This window comes from Sorex fumeus, unplaced genomic scaffold, assembly GCF_029834395.1.
Source record: "Sorex fumeus unplaced genomic scaffold, SorFum_2.1 ptg000039l, whole genome shotgun sequence".
NCBI lineage: Eukaryota > Metazoa > Chordata > Mammalia > Eulipotyphla > Soricidae > Sorex > Sorex fumeus.
In genome coordinates this window covers 13,447,744-13,457,618 of record NW_026606096.1, presented here as the reverse complement: position 1 = coordinate 13,457,618, position 9,875 = coordinate 13,447,744, and the positions used below count along the sequence as shown (strand labels likewise).

At 35.8% G+C, this 9,875-nt stretch overlaps 1 pseudogene; it reads right to left on the bottom strand.

Moving 5' to 3' along the window:
- Positions 1-332: 332 nt before the first annotated feature.
- Positions 333-1,442, bottom strand: LOC130028120 (ribosome biogenesis protein NSA2 homolog; annotated as a pseudogene).
- Between the last annotated feature and the right edge of the window lie 8,433 nt (positions 1,443-9,875).

Here is a 9,875-nt window from a genome sequence, read left to right as displayed (position 1 = left end):
CAAATTATTGATATATTACTAACATATGTTTTATATATTTCAGCATTCTATCAGTGCCCTTATTTTATTTTAGTTTTTGTACTTGGGCCATACCAGGCTGTACTCAGGGCTAACTCCTGATTCTGCTTTTAGGGATCACTCCTGGCTGGACTTCAGGGACTATATGAGGTGTGGGGAATCAAGCGAGGATCAGCAGCATGTAAGGCAAGAACCTTAACTACCTTACCATTAATGCTCTTTGGAAAAAAAAACACGATCACTTACTTTAATGTTTTGTGCAACATCATATGCATTTTTCTTGATGACTGCATACATATTAGGCATTTTGGTAGTCAATGGTGGCTCTCCTCAGTGGTATGCAGTCTTTCATAATTATAAGGAGTTATTTGTATGAAGTTACTGTCAAACCAGTAAGAGTGCATTTTCAGAATTGTTGGTAACCTGGACATGTTTTTCCCAAATAGCCTTGCCTCCCTCTGTGACAAGGCCCTACTTGCTCATATTCACCTTCATGACTGTACCTTTGGTGAGAGCACCAAGGCAGCATAGAGTGAAGATGAAGGATCTTTTTTACACCAAGTGTTGGCAGGCAAAAGGTAACTTTCAGTTCAAGATGTGTTACAAAGCCTTTTTTGAAATGTAAACCCATTGGCCTAATGGTAAAGGTAAAGGTAAAGGCCCTCCCGTTGACCGTCGATTTGCTCGAGCGGGCCCAGTAACGTCTCCATTGGAGACTTTGTTGTTACTGTGTTTGGCATATCGAATACTCTCGTAGCTTGCAGGGCTCTCCAGAGGGGCGGAGGAATCAAACTCGGGTCGGCCATGTTGGCCACGTGTAAGGCGAACGCCCTACCCGCTGTGCTATCGCTCCAGCCCTTTGGCCTAATGAATTTTTCAAATTTATGTTTCTTGTGAAGCCATCAACAACAAAGTAAACTTTAGTAACCATCCTCATTCATGCTTTCTTCTTTCTCTTTCCTGTCTGAATAATGTTTAATACTTCTGTTTCTCCTTGGAGATGAACTTCCCAATTCCCTGCTATTTATTTGTTGTTCTTTTTGTTTATTCATATGGAAAAGGACTTTATCCCTCTTTCCACCCAGATATACAGGTATGGCTTCTTGTACTGTCTTTCCATCATTCTTTCCTTTGGGAATTCTCCTTTCATGCATCTTAACAGTCTTTTTCATTTGTATTTTTTCAGTACTACACTGTTTATGATAGAGCTTAGCCTTCAGGCCAATCATCATTTTTGCTTTTTTTTAAAGGCTCTTAAACCTCTTGATCTTCTTTCTCTTTTTCTCATGGAAATTCAAATAATATCCATAGTGCTTAAGGTGTTACTCAATACATTCAGTTTGTGGCTTTGTTATGGCTTCAGGACTTTCTGGTAGAGCTGCCCAAGTATCCAAAGTACTGAACTTTTGGCATTTGAAACTCATGAGCAACTAATGTTCTTTTTAAAGTTTATATGTTTTGGATAGTCATTTATTCTTTTCTTTAAATCAAAATACAAAAGAACTTATAAAACTCAAAACATCTTTTAGAAAGAAATAATTGAATATATAAAATAATAAAGATTTTTTTAAAAATCAGGGTAACAAAAATAAACTATATAAAAAACTAAGGTAAGAATTTGATAATATAAGCAATGAGTATCTTTGAGAATAAAAAAAGATCTAAAAAATCTAATTGCTAGAAAAAAGGAATTAGGACAGCTAATGGTGCTGTTCTAAGTATATCAGAAGGTCAAGTTGTAAATCTTCTCTCCTAGATTGTTTCTCTAATGCTCCATCTATCTTCATTGCCCTGGATTATCATACCGTTCCTCTGCATTCTCTGGGCTTACAAGTTTGGAGACAAGAAGAAGGTCATGGGGAATTAGCAGGTCTGGCTACTTAGACAAAAATAAAAAGCATAATTGTTGGGTTTTAAAAATACATAATTTTGTTCTACAGAATTAAAGCAAATCCTTTATCTTTGACTTTATAGAAAATTAAATGCATTCCTAGGTACTCACTAATTTAATCCTATGGAAAAAAATCTTCAGTGATACGTAGAGGAATCTGACCTTCATGAAGAGCTCTAAGGTCCATGTTATGGCCTTCACTGTTGTTCTTGATTTTAGGAAAGTGAATTTACTACATCTCCACAAGACCTTCCTTCGCAGTACTTACTAACATACAAAGATCCTTTCTTATGTTAGTGACATTTCAACTTCTAAAGTCTGTTTTTAGCTTTGTTTGTAAGTTTTAAGCTATGCTGTTTGATTAGTTAAGATATTTTTATTCAAATGGATAAGAATTATAAATAATGAACTAAAGCATCTAATTTTGATAATTAAAATAACTATCAGGCCTTAAGTAAAAATTTACATCTGTAATCAAATATTATACATTTGATACACTTTAATCTTGTTTAAGTGATGATGATATTAAAACTTGAATTCGAAGATTTACTGTAGAAATATAAGCTATGCTTATTTATTGATGGTTTGATGCACTGTTTTCATGTATATACAAAATTTTCTTGGAAAGATAAATATTTTTGTGGTAAAAATAGACACTTTTTGCTGGAGATATAGTTTAAGTTGTAAAACACTTGGCTTGCATGTATGCCTTGCATTCACAGCTCATCAAAACATGAAACATTAAATTTCTGGATGCAAAGAGATAGCTTAATACGAGATAAAATCACATTATTCATTTATGTGAATTTACTAGATAATAAATATCAGCGATTGCTCTTTCATATACCTACTGATCCTCTCTACATCTTTTTAAGTGAAGTTTCTAGTTATATACTATCCCCATTCTTTGATGGAGTTATTAATTTGTTTTTTATTTTTATGAGTACTCTATCTTGGATATTAGTTCTTTATCTAATGTATTATTTGAAAATATTTTCTCATGACATGGAGAGTATCTTATTATGTTGCCTTGTGCACAAGACCAGGAGTAACATCTGAGCACCACCAAGTATGTTCCCCCCCACCACAACAAATCTCACATGCTCTGGACATATTCATTTCTAATTTATATTGATATTCATTGTTTCATTCACACAGATAAAATTTAAGGGATTCAATGGCTGGAGCAATAGTATAGTGGTCAGATCACTTACTTTGCATAAGGCTGACAAGTTTTCATTGTCATCACCATATCGTTGCCTCAAATATCCCCAGGAGTGATCTCTGAGCACATAACCAGAAGTTATCTGTGATGACTGCAGGGTGTGGCCCCAAACAAAAAGAAGGTAAGGAAGAAAGAAAAGGAGTGAGGGAGGGTGCGAAGAAGGGAGAAAGGGAGGAAGAAAGGAAGGAAGGGAGGAAGCGAGGGAGGGAGGGAGGAAGGGAGGAAGGGAAGGAGGAAGGAAGGAAGGAAGGAAGGAAGGAAGGAAGGAAGGAAGGAAGGAAGGAGTACAAAGCAGGAAGGAGGAAGAAAATGATAAACTTAAAGCAAAAAGTAATGACTTTTAATAAAAAATAGATCCAAAAGATTAATGAAACCAAGACCTGGTTCTCTGAAAAGATAAATAAGATCTACGAACACTACCAAGACTTTCACTGTCACTATTTCTGTCACTGTCCTCCTGTTGTTCATCGATTTGCTCCAGCAGACCCAGTAACATCTCCATTTTTGAGACTTGTTGTTACTGTGTTTTGCATATTGAATACAAAACAAGTAGCCAGCCAGGCTTTGCCACCAGGACTCTACTCTTGGTAGCTTACTGGGCTCTACAAGGGGGGCGGAGGAATAGAACCTGGCTTGACTGGGCTGGCCAAACGCCCTACTGCTGTGCTCCCCTAATAGACTGAATTAGAAATCTAAGGGGAGACTTCACAACAGATACAGTAGAAATGCAAAGGATCATCAGGGAATACTTTGAAAATCTTGATGCGATGGAATGAGAGAATCTAGAAGAAATAGATACATTTTTGAACTCTTCTAACTTCTCCAGGCTAAAACAAGAAAATACAGAATACTCCAACAAGACAATTACTGTAGAGGATATCTACATGCTAACCAAAAGGTTCCCCAAAACAAAAGACCAGGACAAGCTTGGTTCACTAGTGAGTCCTTCCAAACTTTTAAAGAAGACCTACTGCCAATTCTCTTCAGGCTCTTTCAGAAGGTGAAAGAAACAGAACTCCTCCCAGTTTCTATGAGACAAACATAACCCTGATACCCAAAGCAGACAAAGACAGCACAAAAAGGAAAACTACAGATCAAGATCCCTGATGAGATTCAATGCAAAGATCCTCACAACATGCCGGCAGAGTGAAAATAACAACACATCCAGAAGATCACACAACTTGACTGAGTAGGCCCTTTCCTGAGAAATTTGCCTGAGCCTGAAAATCTCCACACTCAGGTCTGGAGATGCAGTGCTGCTTTTCAGTCAGTGCTGGGGGCTGGGTACCACCATGTCCACTCCAGTAGCGCTAGGGGCTCCCAAGGTCACACCTGATGATGAGGAAGCAGTCTGCAACACCAGGCCTCTAACTCAGGGCCACTTCATGCTAGTATCAGGCCTTTTGAATTATCCTCGCCACACCCACCTCTTCCCCACCCCAGGCCCACATTTTTGTGTGTGTGTGATATTTATGTCTCTTATCTGCTTCTGATCTTGGAGATTTGCTAATTTATATGGTCTCTTTATTACATATGTAAATTATATTTATTGTAAATATTTAATCCTTTTTATCTATTTTTTATTTACTCATTAATATAAATACCTATCTAGGCAATCAATCCCCAATTCAATTTTTATAATGATTAATAAAAATACTTCCAAACTTATTTTGGTTCATAAACCAAACAAAGCAAGTAAGTTCACTTTCTTATTCAGCATGTTTATTTCACTCCTTATGGGGTAAAATTAAAGAACTCTTAAAACAAGGGGAGAACATAGAAGAAGATTTAGTGGTAGAATGAAAGAGACTGAAAATCACATCAGTGACCTTGAGGCCAAAGCACATGGCATCATGAATAAAGAAGAGGCAATAGAAAAGAGATTTTTGTAAAGAATGAATAAAATCCAAGCATTTAATGGGCAATGGCCAGAGGAACAATCTCTGCATCATCAGAATTCCGAAAGGAGAGGAGATAAAGGGGAGAACAGGTGCATAAGATCTACTGGCTGGGAACTTCCGCCTGGAAGGGACTCTGCACTTATCTAGGAGATCCAGAAGTGTCAAGCAAAATAAATTCCAATAGAACACATACTATAATTTTAATATTATAATTGTAATAGTGAGAATTAGAGAGAAAGAGAGTCCTTAAAGTGATAAGAAAGAAGCAAAACTCCTAACACAAGGGAAAATTCACATCGGATTTCTCAAATGAAACACTCCAAGTGAGAAGAGACAGGGCTGGAGTCAGAGTTATGCAAGAAAAAGATCTTAACCCTGTCCTATCTCTCTGACCTTGCTAATGTTTTTTGTTTTGTTTTGTTTTGTTTTGCTTTCTTGCTGTGTACCTAAGTTACAATGTTTCATGCAGACAAAAGTAATCACAATATATAAGGCAAACCAAATAATGCCATTAAGAGTAAATTTTTTTTATTATTGATATATGATAAATTTATTATTGTTAGACAATTAAAACTACAAAGAAGAGAGAAAATATTATTTGCAGTAGCGAGATGATCAGATGAGATCACTACATTTAGTCAGTGCCTCATGTTAAATTAGGGATTTAAACAAAATGGACACTTTCAGAGTTTTTCAGTGCAACAAAGTCTAATAGGAGTTTCTTTTTAATATTAATACTTAATGTAGTCATATTTATAAATTTAATAGCAGTAAAATATTCATTTCAATATCCACATTCTCTGTTATGTACTAGTATGCAATGGAAAAATCTAAGAAATGAGATAGTTAAGAAAATTTGAAGGCACAAAAGTTAAATAAAAATTCCATAGTCATGATTTGGAAAAATTAAAATTGTTACATGGTTCTATTTCCCAATTTATTTTACCTTCCAGACTAGCATTCTATTATAAAGCATAGTTTAGTTTTTGTTTTTCACTTTTGTGGTGCCTGGAGTCAAAGTCAGGCCTCACACACGTAAGGCAGGAATTCTACTACCTAGTCACATCCCCTACCCTAAAGCAGTTGAAATTTTAGAGCGTACATTTCAAAGGGTAGAAATTTCAGAGCTTACGTTTCATGAAGTCACATGATTTCAATCCTTAATTTTAATTTACAGTTGTGTTAATTTGTAGAAATCTTCTAAGCCTCATCTCAGATATTGTAAGTATTAAGAGATACAATGATATAGAACATTAAAATCCTAGTATGCTATTTTTAATATAATGCTTTTGTTGTTAAATGTGAGAAAAGTTCTCCTAAAAATGTTACTATAAGGGGTTGGGCTAACGTTCAGAAATATGGTGGAGTTTACCTAAGCAAAGATAAGAAGAAATAAAAGCATGTGGGTGAACAGAAAAGAGTCGGAAAATTATACACCTAAAACAAACATAAGAGTGTAGATGAATATTTGATCAATTAAAAGAACAACCCCCAGATAAGTAGCATCTGGTAATTTCCCCTAGAATAAATTTTATTTTGATTATGAGGATTCTTTCAATATGCATTTAATTGCCTAGAGAAACACATACCAGTATGAAGTCTATCATATTTTTTTTTAATCGGGGGCCACACCACACAGTTCTCAAGGCTTACTCTGGCTCTGTACTCAGGAATCACTTCTTGGAGGTATTCGGGGACCATATATGGCATCAGCATTTGAATCAAGGTTGGGTACATGGTATTATTTTAGTCCCCCATGCTCACTATTTTTAAGTTTACATAAGAGTCTGAGGACTGAAATCATTTCGAGAAGCTGTAATCATGAAGCAAAGTAGCACTATCAGGAACATCCTAAAGTATAGAGAGAATGGGTAAATGATAGACCAAACTCTCTCTTATAATTTTCCATTTTTTGGTGCCTTTAAAAATCCAGTAAGAAATTATAAGACAACAAAAATGTTTCATAGAGCTCAATCTTATAGAATAGAGAAAGAAAAAAATTATAAAATAGGACACAGAGGACAAAACAAGTAGAAAGAATGGGATGAAAGGAAATTAAATGGAGCTGGTGTCAATGAGTCTGGAAGTGGGAATCAATACTAGAAGTTTTTACAGAATCACAAACAGATGATTTAATGAATATGTCAGAAGACTCTACCAATACATGACTGAATATTTGACTGGAAATCAATGTCACTGAGTTGTTTGCTAGTCATGTTATAAAAGAACTGAAAATAATTTGTCAAAATATTATAATACAATTTAAAAATTATATGTGTATAAAGAATATTAAATATTTCAGTGATATACACATGAGAGATACATTATAATAAATTAATATAAATATTAGAAATTAATATTTCTAATCTTGAAAACAAAGGTGAATGACAAAATTATTTACCAAAGAACAGTATGACAAGAGTAGAGAGAAAGACTGGAGATAAATGTAAGAGTCAGTAAGTTATATCATTTATTTTTATATGACCGTTAGACTCTAGTTTGCTAAACTCTCTGCAATGACTTGAAGTAATTCTCCTCTAAATTTACAGTATTATCAGGTTATATGGAAAAAGTGAACAGTATACAGGTCCACTGTGGATCATCATAATTTCAGACTAGTGACCACTTTCCATGGGAAAAAATAAATCTCTGCAGTAATAGTTGATGCCTGAGAGGAATGACTACAGAGAAAACACTCCTGGACACACACACACAGGAACACACGCAAACACACACACACAAACATACACACACACACACACATTATTCCAATGTCTCAGGTTTGGTAACAACAACTTCAAAGAACTTTTTAATGTCATATCATTAGATATGATTTTATAACATTTGACAGCTATGTTGCATTCAGCAATATGATAAAAATAGCAAATTAGTCAGGTCAAATAATGTTTCTATTCATATGTTTGAAGTTTCTGTATCATTTCTGTGACTATCTTATGCCTTAGAGCTATGTTTTCCATTTGATATGATAAAATATCTTTAATATACTTGCATATATTTCCCATATCTATGGATACTTAATTATCATTTTGGTTTCTAGCACCATACATATAGGTGCTCAAGACTTACTTGCATTTGGCAGGGATGGTGGGTCCCAAGCTGGGAATGAATCCTACTTGGTCATGGTGTATAAATTCAAGGGTCTTGACAATGTAAGAGTGGTTCAACATATGCAAGGCAATCAATGTAATACACCATATAAGGAAAAACAAAAAAATTATATGATTCCTTCAATAGATGCACGGTAAGCACCCATTCATAATAATAACTGTTAATAAAATATGAAAATATTCCCAGGAACCAGGTGAGACAGAAGAAGCTGCACGGACACTGGGCAAATTAATAGGAGGCAATTGCACAGGATTTAAATCCATGGATCTCTTCTAAACCTCACCCACAGGTTACAAAGGTGAAAGTTGTGTTTTTTTTTCAGTAGGTAGCCTCTAACGTGGCCACACTTATACTCCCTCCGTATAACTCATAAGATTCATCTCCAAAGTAACTCCACATAGTTACAAAGGAATGAAAGGAAAATCCTAGATCACTACCCTCAGACTTCACTAGGCACTAAGGGAAGACAGCTCAGGAACCCACCCCAAGGTAGGGAGGAAGATAGGAGTCCTGAAGTCTCAACATGGAATATCCACATACACAATTTCTCTGATAAAGAATTCAGAGATGATATGGTGAGGATGTCCAATGAGCTCACAGTGGAACAGACATCCGATAAAATACAGGAAGATGTGAGGGCAACAGTGGAATGAATAGTCAATAAGATACAGGAGGAAATGAGAGCAGAAATAAGAAAACTACAAACAGAAATGCCATCAGTTAAAAACTCAGTAGATGAAATAAAAAGCTCAATGGTTGCCCTCAACAGTAAAATGACAATAGTCAAAGACAGAATCAGTCAGCTTGAAGATGCAATCCAGTAAGTATACAGGCAACAAAAGAAGATGGAAAAAGACCTTAGAACAGCACAAGGTCAGGTAAGAGATGTAGCACTGCACTTTGCACTGACCTCCCATTGTTCATCGATTTGCTTGAGTGGGCACCAATCACATTTCCATTGTGAGACTTGTTGTTACTGTTTTTGACATATAGAACACACCATGGGGAGCTTTCCAGGCTCTGCCATGCAGGTGGGATGCTCTCTGTAGCTTGCTGAGCTCTCCGAGATGGAGGCAGGAAATGAACCTGGGTCAGCCGCATGCAAAGCAAACGCCCTACCAGCTGTGCTATCACTCCAGCCCCAAGTAAGAAATGAATGGGATGAATTCAAGAGGAACAGCAAAAGAATCATTGGAGTCCCAGAGTAATAAGCAGGCAACTCCAATGAAGTAATAACAGTTCAAGAAATCATCGCTGTAAAGTTCCCAAAGCTGGAAAAGCCAGGAATCCAGATCCAAGAAGCCCAAAGGGTGCCACTTAAAAGAAATCCCAATGAAAAGATCTCAAGACATATCCTAATAAGAACATCAAATATCATAGATAGACACAACACTGAAAGCAGCAAGATCAAAGAAGGAAATTACATACAAATAATCATACCTTAGATTTACAGCAGATTTATCGTATGAAATTCTCCAGGCCTGAGGTCAGTGGTGGGATATAGTTAAAAATTTAATGAAATGAATGCCTCACTAAGAATACTTTACCTAGCCAGATTCTCATTCATATTTGAAGGAATCATACTTAACTTCATGGATGGACTTTCCTTACCATAGGTAAAGCCATTTACCATAAGCCCATAGTGAACTTTATACTCTAATGAAGAACAGGTTTAAGATCAGTCACACGATAAGATTACCCACTCTTACCA